Source organism: Meriones unguiculatus, chromosome X (genome assembly GCF_030254825.1).
Source record: "Meriones unguiculatus strain TT.TT164.6M chromosome X, Bangor_MerUng_6.1, whole genome shotgun sequence".
NCBI classification, from domain to species: Eukaryota; Metazoa; Chordata; class Mammalia; order Rodentia; family Muridae; genus Meriones; species Meriones unguiculatus.
The window spans coordinates 5,799,914-5,818,430 of record NC_083369.1 but is presented as its reverse complement, the minus strand read 5'-3'; the positions used below and the strand labels follow the sequence as shown (position 1 = coordinate 5,818,430).

The 18,517-nt window shown below is 38.7% G+C and overlaps 1 non-coding gene across 1 annotated transcript; it reads left to right on the top strand.

Moving 5' to 3' along the window:
- The first annotated feature begins 6,272 nt into the window (after positions 1-6,272).
- LOC132650284 (small Cajal body-specific RNA 2) lies at positions 6,273-6,639 on the top strand. Its single transcript, XR_009588652.1, has one exon. It is a non-coding gene; the product is annotated as a small Cajal body-specific RNA 2 (non-coding RNA).
- The last annotated feature ends 11,878 nt before the right edge of the window (positions 6,640-18,517 follow it).

Below are 18,517 nucleotides of genomic sequence, written 5' to 3'. Positions count from 1 at the left end.
GATGGTGGGACACCCACCCATAAAACCTTTTATCCAAAATTTGTCTTACATACAAGAAGTGTAGGAATAAAGATGGAGCAGAATTTGAAGAAATGACAAACCAATGAATGGCTCAACTTGATATCCACCCCTTGGGAAAGAGTCAACCCCTGTTACTATTAATGATACTCTTCTATGCTTGCAGAGAGGAATCTAGCATAAATGCCTTCTGAGAGGCTTCATCCAGCAGCTGATGGAAAAAGATGTGTCAGCCCATAGCCAAACAATAGGCCAAACTTGGGGAGTTTTATGGAACACTGGGAGGAAGTATTGAGACAGCCAGAGGGGCCAAGGACATCACAAGAAGAACTAGAGACTCAACTAATCTGGGCCTGTTGGGGGTTCACAGAGACTGAAGCAACAACCAAAGAACTCACATGGGCTGGAACTCAACCCCCTAACACACTGGTAGCTGATGAGCAAGTTGGTCATCATGTTGGTCCCCTAATAATAGGGTAGGGGCTGTCTCTGACTCTCTTGACTGGCATTGGATCCCATTTCTGTAGCTAGGCTGCCTTGTCAGGTCTCAGTAGGAAAAGCTACATTTAGTTCTACTGTGACTTGATGTGCCAGGTTGGGTTGGTACCCCTTTGGGGCCTCCCCTTCTCTGAGTAGAAAAAAAGAGGAATGGGAGAGGGGGTTTGAGGGTGGGACTAGGAAGAGAGTAGCAAGGGAGCTGAAGTCGGAATGTAAAGTGATTACAGAAATAAAAATTAAAAAAAAAATTCATATTAGATCAATTTAGGAATGCAAGCCTGAATGAAAGATGCAGGACTGAATTAAAGATGCAGCCATTGGGATTACAGCTAATAGACCTTGTAAATCTATAATAGTTAGCATATGATTATTAAAAATGATGTCAAAAAAAGAGTCTCAAGTTTTAAATCTGTGAATAGAAAAAAAGAATAGGCCCACTTAGAAGACCAGAAAAATTTCTAATTCAAGACAGTGGGAAAAATAAATGATGATATTCCTAAAAATATTAGCACTGTATTAAACATTTACTGTATGACAAATACTACTAAGCTAGTTCATAGAATTGTTTTTATTTCTCAAAACAGCTGTATTTGATTATGTGTAATTTAACCCCCTAATATGAAGAAGATTTGGCTTACAAAAATTAAATAATTGGCTGTATTTTCCTTAGATAACAAGTGAGACACTGAAGATGTATATTTTTTTTGACTGACAAGCTAATGGTGCACATGCAGACAAATCCAATTTGGTAAGTGTAAAATAGAAAAAATACAGTTAAATCTCCAATACTATGGCTAAAAGAAATGTGATTCAAGAATATTTTTTCAAACAGAACTGTATGCATGTGCATAGATGTATATGTTCATGTGTGTAGGGGACATGAGTGCGCAGGTGTGTGTGTGCGTGCTTGTGTTTGTTTGTTTTGTATGTGTATGCACAGATGAGTGTGCTGTGGAGGAAAAAGGACAGCCTGGGTTTATTTTCATGTGAGGCTGCAGAAGTGCACGTGTACCACGCTCACACAGAAACTTACGAAGGCCAGAAGACATCAGTTTTCCTGGAGCTGTACTGAGAGACAGCTTTGAGCCACTAAGTGGATGCTGTTATCTTAACACAATACCTCTGCAAGAGCTATAGGCAACTTAAGCTTTAAACCATTTCTGTTGCCTCAATCAAACTTCTTTTGGAGACTGTCTTTTGCTGTGCAAAAACGCACCGGAAAAGCTAGAGTGGCTTTCCTGGAAGCACCTCTCTGTGTCCAAAGCCCTGGGATTACAAATATATATCACTATGTCTGGCTCTTTTTGTAGGGTTATAAGGCTCAAACTTAAGTCCTCCTGCTGGGAATACAATCACTTTGCCAATAAACTATCTCTCCAGTAAAATTATTAAGAGTTTTCTTAACATACTGTTGTTGCTGTGAAAATGTAGCTAACACAGTGGTAGTATGATTGAGTAGGACACACAAAACTTACTTCAGTGCTCAGAATCAAAATACAAAACATTATAGCTGAAGTCACAGAAAAGAACCAGATACCAGAGAATGAACATAAATGATAAAAAGAAAATTTTCTCATAAATACACTGTTGACGTTTTCGGATTATATTTTGAAGTTTATGATGCAATTTTCAAGTATCTTGTAGAATGTCCTAGTGAATTCTAATATGTAAAAGCTTTTAAATGTGTTTAATCCAATATTATGACCAGATAAAAACACAGTATATTACAAAACTGACTATAGATGTAGAAAGAGTGGATACCTAATTCTATATTTATGCTTTCAGATATTTTTAAATAATTGTTTTGAGATTATAGCATAATCAGATTACTTTACCCTTCTACTTTTCTCACTCCCAGCCTTCCTAATTTCACTCTTTCATACCACACACACACAAACACACACACAGCACCACCAACAATGGCAATAGGAACAACAACAAGTAAGATTTTTTTAATATGATCAAACAATGATTATTATTTTTTTTTAATTTTATTTCTTGGCGTGCTGAAGAAAACTTCTCCCTGAAACATTTTCTGTTGAGTAAATTCATTTGTTGTTCCTATTCTCAACAGAATGAGGATAAACCCACTTAGGCAGACATTTATCATCAAAGTCATCAAAAGGGCAGCTACTGCCTAAGGACAATCAGTACATAGATCTTCAAATATTCTATGTAGCTAAAGAGAAAAAAATAATTGAAGTATAGAACTTAGGTTCTTTGATATACAATGTCAGTTAAAGATGGTGTAGTTGGTGTGGTACAAACACTTTGAAACTCTTATTTTGCTTTTGGGAATTTTCTTCCTTTTCTCATTGAAGGTTTAAATAACCATACTATTTAAAAACAACTGCTATTGATCTTATCACTAGATGGCAGTAGGATTCTTCTAATAAAAATAGAATGACAACATGTACACATAAGATTAAAAATAAATTAATGACAAAACAATTACTGCATGAGAAATAACACAAAGAACCACACTTTCTACTAGGCCAGCCTGAAGCAAACTTTTGTACTTCTAGACTTGCTTAATTTGCTTTTATGATTTTATTGTAAGCCAGTCTTATAAGTGAGTTTTCTCCTTCTTTAAAAGATTTTTTTCCAACAGCCGCCAATGAGATGGTAGTAACAATGGTGGCTGTAGTTCCAAGATCCCTTTTCTGTCGAAAGAGAGTCATAGCGTGAGGGGCATCAACGGGCACAGGCACCCAGTGAGGCATGCGAGTAACCAGGGCATACCTAAATTCACTAGCATTCCAGCATTGGGCAAAAAAGCAAGTATCATTACCACAATTACTTGGCTCTATCTGGCTAATAAAGAATAAAAATGGGGGATATAGACAAACAGGTGTGGGCTTATAGGAAATGTTATGAGAAGCCTTAACCCCCTCGTTGGAACATCCTGCGTCAGTTCTAGAACTAGCAGTGGTGGTGTCCGAGGTCTGAGTAGGTTCAGGAGACCATTGCCCCCAGGGGCGAGACGTGCTCCATGCCAATTGACTAACTCCATGTGCCTTAAAGATGGAGCTGGTTTCTGCCTTCCACCTTCCCGATGGTGAGTGCTCTCTGTCACGAACAATTCCACATTTGGCTAAGGCTGAGGATCTGGCTTGCTTCCATGTATGTGGACCTATCTGCATTGCCCACGTGGCACGCCTGGGTTGGCTACCCAGAGGCTATTTAAGCTGTGGGCTGGCTTTCCCCAGGGTCCGAGGATTGTTCAAGGTTCCTGAATAAACTGCATTGAAAAAAAAAGATTTTTTTCTGTTGATAAGTCTGTTTTAGTACATCTTCTGCATTTTATAACAGACAATACATACGTTAACTTGGCAGACAGTTGCAAAAATGTTAAATCTAGAAGTGTATGTGTATTGGAGGGAATGGATTTACAAAAAGAAAAGTAATATATAGTTGAGATTTTTGGTTTATTATGTTTAATAATTTTTAAAATGGATTTTAACATGAATCATATACAACCAAAAAAATTATCTGGAATTTTAGGTGACATTACAGATCATCAAATGGTTATTATTTGCTCAATTACTTATTTATTTCACTTTGAAAAAACTTTCTTCTCAGAGAAAAAAATTAACCAGAAACATAGAGTATAAGATACATAAAATCAGAGCCTTTACAAGTACAAGGGAGTTGGGATCTGAGGTATGGAAACGGAATCTGGAGGTCAGAACCCACACAGGTTTGTGGTCTTTTTTTCTGCATATTCTCGGCACATATTTGAGGAAAGCAACATGGAAATCTTTGATATACTTTAAAACTATCTGGCTTAGACCGAAGACTTATTTGATAAAATCTTTACTATATAAGCATAAGGATATAATTTCTAAACCTGAAATTTCCACAAACAACCAGGTATGGTTGAACACTTTCTCTAATACTAGAGCTGTCAGGCAGAATTAGGTAGATTCTCAGACCAGTCTAAGCAATCAGTTAGCTCTGGATTCAATGAGAGTCAGAGACACAGTCCCAAAGATAAGGATTAAAGCCACAGTGGAAGACACCTGACATCAAGCTCTGGTTTCTACATGCCTACACACACACACACACACACACACACACACACACACACACACACAAGCACTGACACAGCATATATACACACAGTTGTGCAATTCACAGATTGAGAACAAAATTAATGGCAAAAACTATACAAGCCCTACTGAAAGTGATCACTGTGTTATAAGTACAATTTTCCTCAGCAGATTGTTCAAGGTTCCTGAATAAACATCCTCAGTCTGCTCAATCTGCATCCCTGAGCAACCAGGAACTCTGAGGCTGATTGAGCTCCATATCTAGGCTTTTTGGTCCTGTTTCTTCTTGTGGCCTGGAGTTGGATGTGCAGGGTAGTGATGCCTACTCTTTGCACCTCTGGGCCACATGCTGAGCAACAAACATGGCTTCATTTGGAGAGGACTCATCTCAGTCAGCCTTTACCTTCATTCCATCAATCAATCTGCAGATGGTATCTTTGCAAGAAAGGCTAATACATGGGCAAATGTATCATTGTAGGATGCAAAGATGTGCAGTCACCAAATACATTCTCTCTTTAGGCTACTTGGTGTCCAAGACTGATGACTTGACTTTCTTTTTTCTTTCCCCTTGCGTGATGCCATTTCTGAATGTCATCACCAGAGTCCACCACAGGAAAGCTAGGTACAATTCTTGATGGAACAAAATGATGCCCTCATGGCTATGTATTTTAACACATAAATATGTACATAATATATACATTATAATATATATATATTATGTATATATAATATATAATATATAATAGAATATGCATGCATATATGTATATACATATACTAAATATCTGTGTATATACATATGTATATACATATACTAAATATATGTGTATATACATACATATACATGTAAATATAATTTTTATGTCAAATAATTTTAGCTAATATTTTTATAAAATGATGACAAAATTATATGGAAAAAGTATATTGAATTATAACCTAAGGAAGAAAATGCCAGAAGCAGAACAACATAGTAAAAGGACAAGGACATTTGACTCCTATTGATTTGGTTCAACAAAATTAACTATGTTGGCCATGGAGGAATTACTAATGGAGTCTCAACTAAGTGAATGGCAAAATACAGAAATAGTTCTTAGTGCACTGGGTTTTCAGCAAGATTAAATAGCAAAATGTATGTAAGCAAACTGGAGAAAGGCAATTTCTGTAATAAATGTTGCTAGGCAAAATAGGTGTCAACTGAAACTAGATCTCCAACTCATATCCTGTACAAAAATCTATTTAAAATGTGACAAATACCTTAAGGTAAAACTTGAAACTTAATCACTAAAACTGCCATAGGAAATTATATGAAAAACAGTAAGAGATATAATCATAGGTGAGAACTTTCTGGAAAGGATTCCAAAAGTTCAGTAAATAACAGCAGCAACAACTCACTGGTGAGACTGCAAGGAATTAAAAATCAATCTGCTTCACAGCAGAGCAAAGAACAGTGTGAGACTAGTGAGATAATAGAAAAAAAAATCTTTGCAGACTTCACAGATAAAGGATTGATACAGAATACATAAAGAACTAAATACATAAAGAAAAACATAATCATAACACTCCAAATAATACAGTCAGAACCTGGAGAAATGAAATGACCACACAGTTCTCAAAAGATGAGGTGTAAAGGGCCATTATATGCATGAGAAAAAAGAAAGTCTTAACATCTTGAACCATGAGAGAGAGGTGTATCAACTCCACATATTTGATCAAATAGGAGAGTGTCTAGAGTAATGGATTTTGTAGTTGGCTGTGGAAGATATCTGTGGGCCAATGAGAGAGTGGGCATACAAGCCTGTGAACAACCATGCCCCTCATCCCTTGTTCTTATTTGATGGAAACATGATACTTGGCTCTTATCCTAGCCTTTCAGCGAAAAAGGAAAAGATCTAAGAGCCCCTTCTTAGGGAACTGTTCAGAAAGGACCTTTGGTCAAAGGCAGCATCAGAGTTACCAAGGTCTCAACATCTTTTCCCTCAACCCCACTTTCAGTGCTCAAAAGTGAGAAACTGATCGAATAGAAGAAACTGAGTGTGCCTTGGAAACAGATTGTAGACATGATTCTGATCTAAAACAAACAATATAATAAGAGTATACTGACATTCTGTCTGACCCAGGTCATAGTCTTTATAATTAAGTAAAAAAAATGCCATGGAGGATGAGGAGAAATTAACTCTTTACATTATTGATTGGAAAGAAATTTAGTGCAGCCACTAAATACATCAGTAGGGAGATAATCCAAAAATTAAAAATAAAAATAAAAATAAAACATTTAACAAAAAAAGAAGTACTTACTACACCATTTCTGATAATCCAACTCTATACAAAAGAGATATATACACATTGTTGTTGTAGAATTAGAATAGGCAGGAACTGATAGATGGATAAAGGATACTCATACATACAAAAGTACATTTAAAAATGAACATTTGGATCTTGAGGAAGCACTATTCCTAATTGTCTGAGAAAGTGCCAGAGTGGTTTACAATGTGGTTGTACAAGTTTACATTCCCACCAGCATTGGAGGAGGGTTCCCCTTTCGCCACATTCTCTCCAGCATGTGTTCTTACTTGAATTTTTGATCTTAGCCATTCTGATGGGTGTAAGGTGAAATCTCAAAATTGATTTGCTTTGCATTTCCCTGATGAGGAAGGATGTTGAACATTTCTTTAAATGTTTCTCTGCTATTCCATATTCCTCTATTGAGAATTCTCTGTTTAGCTTTGTAACCCATTTTTAATTGGATTAATTGATTTGTTGTTGTTTAACTTCTTGAGTTTTTTATATATTCTGTATATTAACCCTCTGTCACATATAGGGCCTTTTCCCAATCTGTAGGCTGTCGTTTTGTTTTGATGACAGTGTCCTTTGCTTTACAGAAGCTTTTCAGTTTCTTGAGGTCCCATTTATTGATGGTTGATCTTAGAGCCTGTGCTGTTGGTGTTCTGTTCAGGAAATTGTCTCCTCTGCCAAAGAGTTCAACGCTTTTCCTCACTTTTTCTTCTAACAGGTTAAGTGGGTCTGGTTTTATGTTGAGGTCTTTGATCCAGTTGGAATTTAGTTTTGTGCATGGTGATAAGTATGGATACATTTGCATATTCTACATGTAAACATCCAGTTAGACCAGCACCATTTGTTGAAGGTATTATTTTTTTTCCATTGCATGGATTTGGCATCTTTGTCAAAAATCAGGTGTCCATAAGTGTGTGGATTTATGTTAGGGTCTTCTATTCGATTCCCTTGATCCACCAGTCGGTTTCTATGTTAGTATCATGCAGTTTTTAGTATTGTTACTTTATATTACAGCTTGGGAATAGTGCTTCCTCAAAATCCAGCTGTACCACTCCTAGGCATATATCCAAAAAATGCTAAAGTACACAACAAGGACATTTGTTCAGCCGTGTTCATAGCAGCTTTATTTGCAATAGCCAGAAGTTTGAAACAACCAAGATGCCCTTTAGTTGAGGAATGATACAGAAATTGTATATCTAGACAATGTAATATTACTCAGCAATTAAAAAAAAACAAGAAAATCATGAAATTTGAAGGTAAATGATAGGAACTGGAAAAGATCATCCTGAGTGAAGTATCCCAGAAGCAGAAAGACACTCAGGGTATATACTCACTCATAAGTGGATATTAAATAAATAATATAGGATAAACATTCTACAATCTGTACACCCAAAGAAACTAAACAAGAAGGAGGACTCTGGCTAAGATGCTCAATCCCCATTCAGAAAGGCAAAGAGGATGATCAGAAGAGGGAGAAAACAGGGAACTGGACAGGAGCCTACCACTGAGTGCCTCTCAAAGGCTCTACCATGCAGAGTATCAAGGTAGATGTTGAGAATTACAGCCAAACTTTGGACAGAGTGCAGGGAATCTAATGAAAGAAAGGGGAGAAAGTAACACCTGGAGAGGACAGAAGCTCCACAAGGAGAATAACAGAACCAAAAAATCTGGGCACAGGGGTGTTTTCTGAGACTCATATTCCAAACAAGGACCATTCAATGGAGATAATGTAGAACCCCTGCACAGATGTAGCTCATGGCAGTTCAGTCTCTAAGTGGGTTTCATAGTAATGGAAACAGGCACTATCTCTGACATGAACTGATTGGCCTGCTCTTTGGTCACCTCCCTCTGAAAGGGGAGCATTCTTACCAGGACACTGAGGAAGACAATGCAGCTATTCCTGGTGAGAATTGATAGACCTGGATAAGAAGGAAGGAGAGGAAGACCTTCCCTATCAGTGAACTTGGGGAGGAGCTTGGGTGGAGTAGGGGAGGGTGGGTATAATTAGGAGGAGAGGAGGGAGGGAGCTACAGGGAGGATATGAAGTGAATAAATTGTAATTAATAAAAATAAAAATAAGAAATACAAAAAATAAACATTTTAAAATATTTTCTTTATTATTATTTTTATTATTTATTATAATTTATTCATTTTGTTTCCTGTCAGTAGTCCCTCCCTCACCTCACCTCTTCCCTGTCCAACCCTCCCTCCTTCTTGTCCCCCGCCTTGCTTCCCCAGTCCACTGATAGGGGAGGTCCTCATCCCCTATTATAACCTATCAGGTCTCATCAGGAATGCCTGGGTCTTATTTCTATGAGGCCAAGTAAAGCCACCTCACCAGGGGGAGGTGATAAAAGAGATAGCCACTATGTCCATGTCAGAGAAAGCCCCTGATCCCTTACTAGGGAACACACATGGAGACAGAGCTGTCCGAAGGCTTCATCTGAGCAGGGCTAGTTTCTCTCCATGCATAGTCCTTGTTTGCTTTATCCATATCTACAGGACCCGATGAGACAAGATTTTATGACTCTATTGGTCTCCTTGTGGAACTCCTGTCCTCTCCAGGTCTTTCTACTTCCCCTTTCTTCCATAAGATTCCCTATACTTGCCCAAAGTTTGGCTATGAGTCTCAGCATATGCTTTGGTACCCTGATGGGTAATGTCTTTCAGAGTCCCTCTGTGGAAGGCTGCTGACCTATTCTTTGTCTTTTGCTACTTCTGTTATCTATCTTGCTTGCCCTTCTGACTGAGGATTATGCCTTTTCCCTAGGGTTCTCCTTGTTGTTTAGCTTCTTTAAGACTATAAATTTTATTATGTTTGGCCTATATTATATGGCTGGTATCCACTTACAAGTGAGTATATACCATATATGTCTTTCTGGGTCTGGGATACCTCACTCCGGATGATTTTTTTTTCTAGTTCCATCCATTTGCCTGGAAATTTCATGATTTTCTTGTTTTTAATTGCTGAATACTTTTCTATTGTGGAAATGTAGCATGATTTCTATATCCATTTCTCCATTGAAGGACAGGTAGGTTGTTTCCCAATTCTGGCTGTTATGAATAAAGCTTCTATGAACATAGCTGAACAAATGTCCTTGTTGTATGGTGGAACAAATTTGGGATATATGCCCAGGAGTGGTATAGTTGGATATTGAGGTAGCACTATTACTAATTTTCTGAGAAAGCACCGGATTGGTTTCCAAAGTGGTTGTACAAGGTTACATTCTCACCAGCAATGGAGGAGGGTTCCCCTTTTCCACACCCTCTCCATTATGTGTTGTAACTTAAGCTTTTGATCTTCGCCATTCTGATGGGTGTGAGGTGAAATCTCAGAGTCGTTTTGATTTGTATTTCCCTGATAACTAAGGATGTCGAGCATTTCTTTCAGTGTTTCTCTGCCACTGATATACCTCTGTTGAGAATTCTCTGTTTTCCTCTGGACCCTATTTTTAACAGGAGTATTTGGTTTGTTGGTGTTTAACTACTTGAGTTATTTACATATGCTGGGTATTAGCCCTCTGATGTAGGGTTCATGTAGATTTTACCCAGTCTGTAGGGTGTTTATTCTGTTGACTTTGTTCTTAGCTTTACAGAAGCTTTTCAGAAAAATCAAAGTTTTCTTGACTTAAGACTTTAATTTTCTCTTTGAAATTTAGAATAGTGTTTTAATAATTATGAGTTAAATATGAGAAAATGTTGGCTATGTTAGTAATCTTTGACTTCTTAGATACAGTGATGATTAGTGCTGTGAAATATAATACTAGTTTTCTTCTGATTTGGTTTAGAATTGTATTTTACAGGCTTGGCAAGATAGCTCAATCGGTAAAGGTGCTTGCCCTCAAATCAAGTGACATGAGTTCTATTCATAGAATGCACAGATGGGGGAAAAAGAGAAATGACATATGTGCACCTTAACATGCATTTACACTCACAGAATAGTGCAGTATATATACAATAATATTTTTTAAATAGTTGTTGACAAGAAACCAAGCGCAGGAAGAAAGCAGCCAGAAAAGTATTACTTCTCTGCGATAACCCTTTGCTGTAAAAGTATAGTTAAGAAATTGCTGTGATCTACCTGTGGCCAGAACTACTGTTGAGATTCCTTTCTCAAAATCAGTGATCTCAAAAGTGACAGTAATACTGTTCCATCCCCTTGCTTCTTTGTTAAGATGAGAATAGCTTCTTAAGAGTTAGGCTCTGGGTTGGTTCATCACAATTTCTAATGAGTTTTTTTTTTTTTAATTCTTCCTCTGGTGCTATGAAAAGCTCTTCTATTAAATTCTCTTCAAATGCTCAGAAAAAGCTGCATTCTACAGTGAGCATAATTAAAGAATATCCATGTGTTATTCCATACTCATACACATACACTCTTCCTTCTATCATTTTATCAGTTATTTAACAGTTAGGACACAGACAGAAAAAAAAGGACTAGGACTTTATGAAGACTTAAAATCACTTAAGTAGAATGATTTTAATAATAAGTGCTATTAATCCAGTCAATGGGAACAGGTAGTACAGCACAGAGATCATTACCAGCAAGAAGCGGTTATAACCTCAGGCTAATCCATACTGTATAGTCAGAGACTATGAGACCATGCATGCCTAACCTTTCCTTCCCAAGAAAAAGACAGAGGCAGAAACAATTTGAGGCTTTCAGTTGTTCACTGGTGTCCTGCTCTAAATGAAACTAGAGGATTCCAATACATTATACTTCTCTTCATTTTTTTAAGAGAATTTGCTTGTAGGTGTACTCCCATCAAAATGTATGGCCTGATCAGAGGCAAAATAATAATAGTAATAATAATTGAGCAATTCAGTCATGGGTAAGATTCTTCAAAACTGTGAACCAAAATTCAATAAACATATCTTTGTTAGTTAATTATCTAATGTACTTTGTTCTGTTGATGGGAGGCACACACTAATACAGGATACACTAAGGTTGATAGATTTGACATTAATATTCTGCTCTATGTGTTCTGCCCCACTTTTTATGTAATATATTCTGATTTCTTCCCATTACAAACTAGTAAGAAACGTGTGACCCCTTTGGCCATAGTATTTTCTAATTTTTGGATATTGAAATTATCCTCTTGGTTCTGATAGAAACTGACTTTTTCAGGCCTAAGTGAAGTTAAGTGTGAGTGGTAACGTATTATATTAAGATTATGCTTTATGGGACTTGTCTCTGACAAGTTCTCAGCTATGGTTTTGATCATTTAGTCCTGGTGGGGCCACCTTGCCAGACCACCAAGAAAGAGGATGCAATCAGTCCTGATGTAACTTGTTGTGCTAGGTTGGGGTAATAGGCAGTTTCCCTTTCCTGAGGGTGATGGGAGGGAGGATAATGGGGGAACAGGAGGGAGAGTGGGACCAGAAGAAGAGGAGGAAGGGGGCTAACATTAATATGTAAAGTGAATAAAGTAATGAAAAGAAAAGAATATGGCTTTCTTTTGAAAGCAACTACTCCAGTTAAGACAGTAAAGACCTTTCATTCAAATTACTTTCATTGTTAATACTCAAAGCCTAGAAAAAATAAAGGTCTACAAACTATTGATGAGTAATTCCATTACTGTGTTATATTAACACACAAATATTACTCAGGAGTGGAAAAGAATACTGATATTTTCAATAAGACAGTATCTAGTAACATCACTACTGTAAGAAAGTAAGTAATCAAGCACATACAGGTATGATTAACTTTACAGAAAATTCCAGGCCACAGAGAAGGACATTGCAGCCAGTCCTGAAGATACCGGATAAGCTAAGGCAAGACGGAAGGGAAAAAGGACCTCACCAATCAGTGGACTTAAAAGGGGGCAGGGAGGAGATGAGGGAGGGAGAGTGGGATTGGGAGGGAATGAGGGAGGGAGCTACAGCTGGGATACAAAGTAAATAAACTGTACTTAATATAAAAAATAAAAATAAAAAAGTATTTAAAAAATCTACAAAATTTGACATAATGTATAAGGCCATAAATCAGAATGATTTTTATGTCTATGGGTGATTAGAAAGGAAGAAGAAATAGTATAAAAGACATTAAAAGAAATAGCCAATTAAAAGGTAAGCAACTTCATTACTTTAATCCTACAAATCCATGAGCATGGGAAATCTTTCCATCTTCTGATACCTTCTTAGTTTCTTTCTTCAGAGACTTGAAGTTTTTTTCATATTGGTCTTTCACCTGCTTGGTTAGAGTGACACCAGGGTATTTTATGTTATGTGTGGCAATTATAAAGAGTGTTATTCCCCTAATTTCTTTCTCAACCCTTTTGTCTTTAGTGTACAGGAGGACTTCTGATTTTGTTTGAGTTAATTTTGCATCCAGCCAATTTACTGAAGGTGTTTATCAGCTGAAGGAATTCTTTTGAATAATTTTTGGGGTCACTCATGTATACTATCATATCATCTGCGAATAGAGATACTTTGACATCCTATCCAATGTCTATTTCCTTGATTTCACTTTACACCCAATCAGAATGGCTAAGAATAAAAACTCAAGTGACAACACATGCTGGAGAGGATGTGGATAAAGGGGAAACCTCATTCATTGCTGGTGGGAATGTAACCATGTATAACCTCTTTGGAAATCAATCTGGTGCTTTCTCATAAAATAAGGAATAGTGCTACCTCAAGATCCAGCTATACCATTTTGATACATATATCCAAAATATGGTCAACATTACAATAAAGGCATTTGCTCAGCCATGTTCATAGCCGAAACAACCTACATGTCTCTCAATGGAGGAATCGATACAGAATTGTGGTACATTTACAGAGTGGAATACTATTAAGCAATTTTAAAAAAAGGAAATCATGAAATTTGCAGGCAAATGGTCAGAACTAGAATAGATCATCTTGAGTGAGGTAAGCCGGAAGCAGAAAGACTCACATGGTATATACACACTCATAAGTGGGTATTAGCCATATAATATAGGGTAAAAATAAGAAAATCTAGGACTGACACTCCAACCAAGGACCATGCATAGAGATATCTTAGAACCCCTGCATAAGTGTAGCCGATGGCAGCTCAGTCTCAAAATGAGTTTCCTGGTAATGGGAACAGGGAATGTCATTGACATGAACTCAGTGGCTGTCTCTTGATCACCTTTCCCTGAGAGGGGAGAAGCCTTTCCAGGCCAGAGAGGAAGACAATGCAGTCAGCCCAGCTGAGACCTGATAGGCTAGTGTCAGAGGGAAGGGGAGGTGGATCTCCCTTATCAGTGGACCTGGGGAGGAGCATGAGAGAAGATGAGGGAGAATGGGATTGGGAGGGTATGAGGGAGGTGGTTTTAGCTAGGATACAAAGTGAATAAACTGTAATTAATTAAAATATATTATTTAAAAAATGAATTAAAAATATTAAAACCTTTACTCCTAAAGAAGTTAAACAACAAGAAAGACTCTAGAGAATAAGCTCAGTCCTTATTCAGAAGGACATATATAATAGACATTGGAAGCAGGAGAATACAGGGAACATGAAAGGAGCCTATTACAGATGGTCTTTGAAAGACTCTACTGATAGCAGTATTAAAGAAAAGGCTAAGACTCATAGCCAAACTGGGCTAAGCGCAGGGAATCTTATGAAAGAAAGGGGAGATAGAAAGACCTATAGGAGACAGGAGCTTCAAAAGGAGAGCAACATAGCCAGAAAACCTGAGCCCTGGGGTCACTGAAGAGAATGATACCACAACCAAGGAAAATGCTTATAGAGGCCTTAAAAGCCTGGCTCAGATGTAGCCCATAGACTCAGTCTCCAAGTGAGGTCTCTATAAAGGGGAGCAGGGATTTTCTCTGGCATAAACTCAGTGGCAGACTCTCTGATAACCTCCTCCTGGGGAGGTATAGCCTTGCCAGGCCACAGAGGAAGATAATATAACCAGTTTTTGTGAGACTTTATAGGTGTGGGTCAAAGAGCAGGGCAGGAGGGCTTCCCCTATCAGTTGACTAGGGGAGGGGCATAAGGGGAGAAGAAGGAGGAACAGTGGGATTTGGAAGAGTTGAGAGAGGAGGACACAGCTGGGATACAAATTAAATTAATTGTAATAAATTATAATAATTAAATAACTATAAAATTTTAAGTAAAAAAGGATGTTGGCATGGAAACAACTTACTCATATAGTACACATTTATCATTCTCTTCAGTGGGATGAGCAGGACCAGTGTTAAACTCTAGTATCCTCATGTTGATTATGTGAAATTCCAATGAGAAACATACCCTGTCTTCTCTTTGTGTTCCAATATGGATAGATAAAAATCATGAATAATCAGTGAAAAATAATCAGTGCAAATTTCACCAGCATCACCTCATAGTGCAGGTGTTTTTGAGAGTCACTATGTAGTTCCTATTCCTCAGCAAAGGAACACACCATCACAAGGTCAAAAGTCAGAGAATTCTGAACAAAATGGAGGTTTTCTATCTCCATGAGTCTAAAACCCAAGCCACTTGTATGAATGCAAACATCATGAAAGATCACTTGGCCTTAAGACATCGTATTTCTACTTTCCCTCTCCTTAGTCCATAATAATGAAAGCCAAAGATATGGATACAACACTAGAAAACCAAAGTTATTATACAGTACAGATACAGACATGGAACCCACCTAAAGTGTGTGTTCTATAGCTGATTAATAGAAGATACTGGAGAAGCATCCAGACAATAGCTTTAAACATCACTTCAGGAATCTTCCACTTTAAGCCACTGGATGGTGACAGATACAGGAAGTGACGGAGTTGGAAAGTGACCTTATTAGAACTCTTGCCCATTTTTAACATAAAGGTTTACTTAAGGCCCCAGAACAACTGAGGAGAGTCTACCACTTTGCACAAAGGCAACTTGTGATAACAAACTAAGAGTTTGTAGCTTCATTCAACCCTATCTAAAAGTTTCATTTTAACTACCCTAATTATTTGTTTTTCCTCTACTCAGTAGTAAGAGGTGGTCTTGAAGTAAAAACATTTTGGAACTAGAGATCTAGCTCAGCTTGTACTTACTCCATAAGTACTTACAGCACAGGCGTGAGGCCCTGGAAACATCCCATGATACCACTTAAATGGCCCAAGGGACTGCTGGCTCCAGTCTTCATTGCAGGGGAGGAGAAAGGTGGGAAGTGCTGCTGCAGCCAGAGGTGTTAGGGAAGGGACAATGGAAAAGAGGACAGGAGGTAGGGAACACAAGGGAAGGAAGGTTTTAGAGGAGGAAGAATGGGAGTGAGGTTTCTAGGAGAGAAGACATGGGGGAAGAGGAACTGAAGGAGGAAAGAGTACTGATAAAGGAAGGCATAGTAGCTGAGGTGAGAGAGCAGCTCACGTTGAAAAGGTCTTTTGAGGGAAGGGGGCTGGGTGAAGCGAAGGAAGGATGATTGCAAAAGTTTTGTGTTATAATACACTATGGGGCTAGAACAGGAATGCAAATAAGAGCAAATCCTGTATGCTTTCTGGCCAGTTAGCTAATGTAGACAAAACAAATGGCTCAAGCTCCAGTAAAAACAGCATAGAGCACGATTGAAAAAGGCATCCACTGGACATTGGAAATAGGAGAAAACAAGTAACAGGACAGTAGCTTACCACAGAAGGCACCTGAAAGACTCTACCTAGCAGTGTACCAAAGCAGATGCTGAGACCCATAACCAAACCTTTGGCAGAGTGTAGAGAATCATATGAAGGAAGGAGGAATTAGTATATCCTAGAGGGGACAGGGAGCCCCACAAGGTCCAAATATATCTGAGCAAAGGGGTCTTCTATGAGACTGTTTATCCAACCAAGGACCATGCGTGGATATAACCTACAACCCCTGCTCAGACATAGCCCATGGTACCTTAATATCCAAGGAGATTCCCTATTAAGGGGGGCAGGAATTATTTCTGACATGAACTCATGAGCTTCCCTCCCCCCTGAGGGAGGAGCAGCCTTTCTAGACCACAGATAAGGACATTGCAACTATCCTGAAGATACCTGATAAGCTAGAGCCAGATGGAAGGAGAGGAGGACATCCCCTCACAGTGGACTCAGAAGGGGGCAGGGAGCAGATGAGGGAGGGAGGAGAGGATTGGGAGGGAAAGAGGGAGAGGGCTACAGCTGGGATAAAAGTGAATGTACAAAATTATTTTAAAAATATTAAAATAAAAAAATAGAAAACAAACAAAACAAAACAAAACAAAAGGCCTACACAGTGAACTCTGGCCTCCACATATGCATTCATGTGCAGACACGTGTATAAAATTGAAGAGATACTAAGTATCCAAGATGGTGGTGCCAAGACTGCACTGTGTTGGGTGAAGAGGACAACAGTGACTGCACAGCCACCAACAGACTGAACTGTGGGCCTTAAAACATCAGTGATTGTGTACCCAGGTGATAGGAAACCCTATATTGTAGGAAGCAATCAGTTCCAATCTCAGGCCAACCAGCTAAACTCCGGAAGTGTTACCGGGTCCTTTCAGGCACTCTGTAGCCAGCACAGAGCCATATGCTTGCGTGCTCTGATCACCATCCCAGACTGAGATGTGGGCCCCACAACACCAGAGACTGGATTTTCCAGTCAAGAGAAAAGCCCACAATGAAGGAAGAAATCAGGGCCAACCGACCTCAGGTCACACAGACACCACGTGAAAAGGTCCCAGGATCCAGCAGGCACTCAGTCACCAGCTCAGAGATACACACCTACAAGGTTGCAACTCACCATCCCAGACAGAACTATGGACCCCCAAACACCAGAGACTGGTTTCCCTGTCAGGAAGAAAACCCTAAACCCACATTGAGGAAAATATTAGGTCTAGCTCAGGACACACAGCTAATCCCCTAAAGCTAAACTGACCATACCTAGGGTTCCTTGGTTCTTCAAGAGGGCTGTGCCCAGCAAACACACTGTATGAGCAGCAGCAGTTCACTAAATTCAGAGTAAGAATCCCATTGGCAGGGCAGCTGTCTCCAGGATATCTCCTGGGGCGAGGAGAGCCCCTAGACTCTCAAACAAGCCGAGGTACCCCACCAGAGGGTACACACCCGAGGAGAGCTGTTGCAATTCCCTGAGAAGCAACCGCCATTCAGTGACTATACCCAAAAGGCTGAGGAGGCCTCTTGCAGTAATAACCATCTTCCTGCCACTGGGATTCCTCCGACCCCAGGATTCCTGCAGGCACCAGAAAATAACAGCCAACACCTGAGACAACTCAATGGATATATGCCAGGGTAAAAGCACAATCAATAAAAGCCAAAGCAAGTGGCATCACTAAAAGCCAGTTGTTTAGAGGCAAGTAGCCCTGGATACCTAACATAAGTGAAATTCAGGAAGATGACCTTAAATCTAAGCTTAAAAGGAGGATACTGGAGGAAACGAATAAAATGCACAAAGAATTAGAGGAAGATAAATTCAAACAGATTATGGCCATCTTTTAAGAAATAAAGGCTGAAACAGCCAGTTTGTGGCCTTTAGATAGGAAATAATTAAAACACAGAAAGAAATAAAAGAAATACAGGAAAGTTCAAACAAACGGGTGAAGGAATTGAAGGGAAAGCAGGAAAATACAACCAGACAAGTGAAGGAAATCAACAAAACGTTTCAAGATCTGAAGATAGAAATAGAAAAATTAAAAAAAAAAATGACACCAACAGGGGAAATCATGGAGAGGATGAACCTAGGGAAGAAAACAAGAA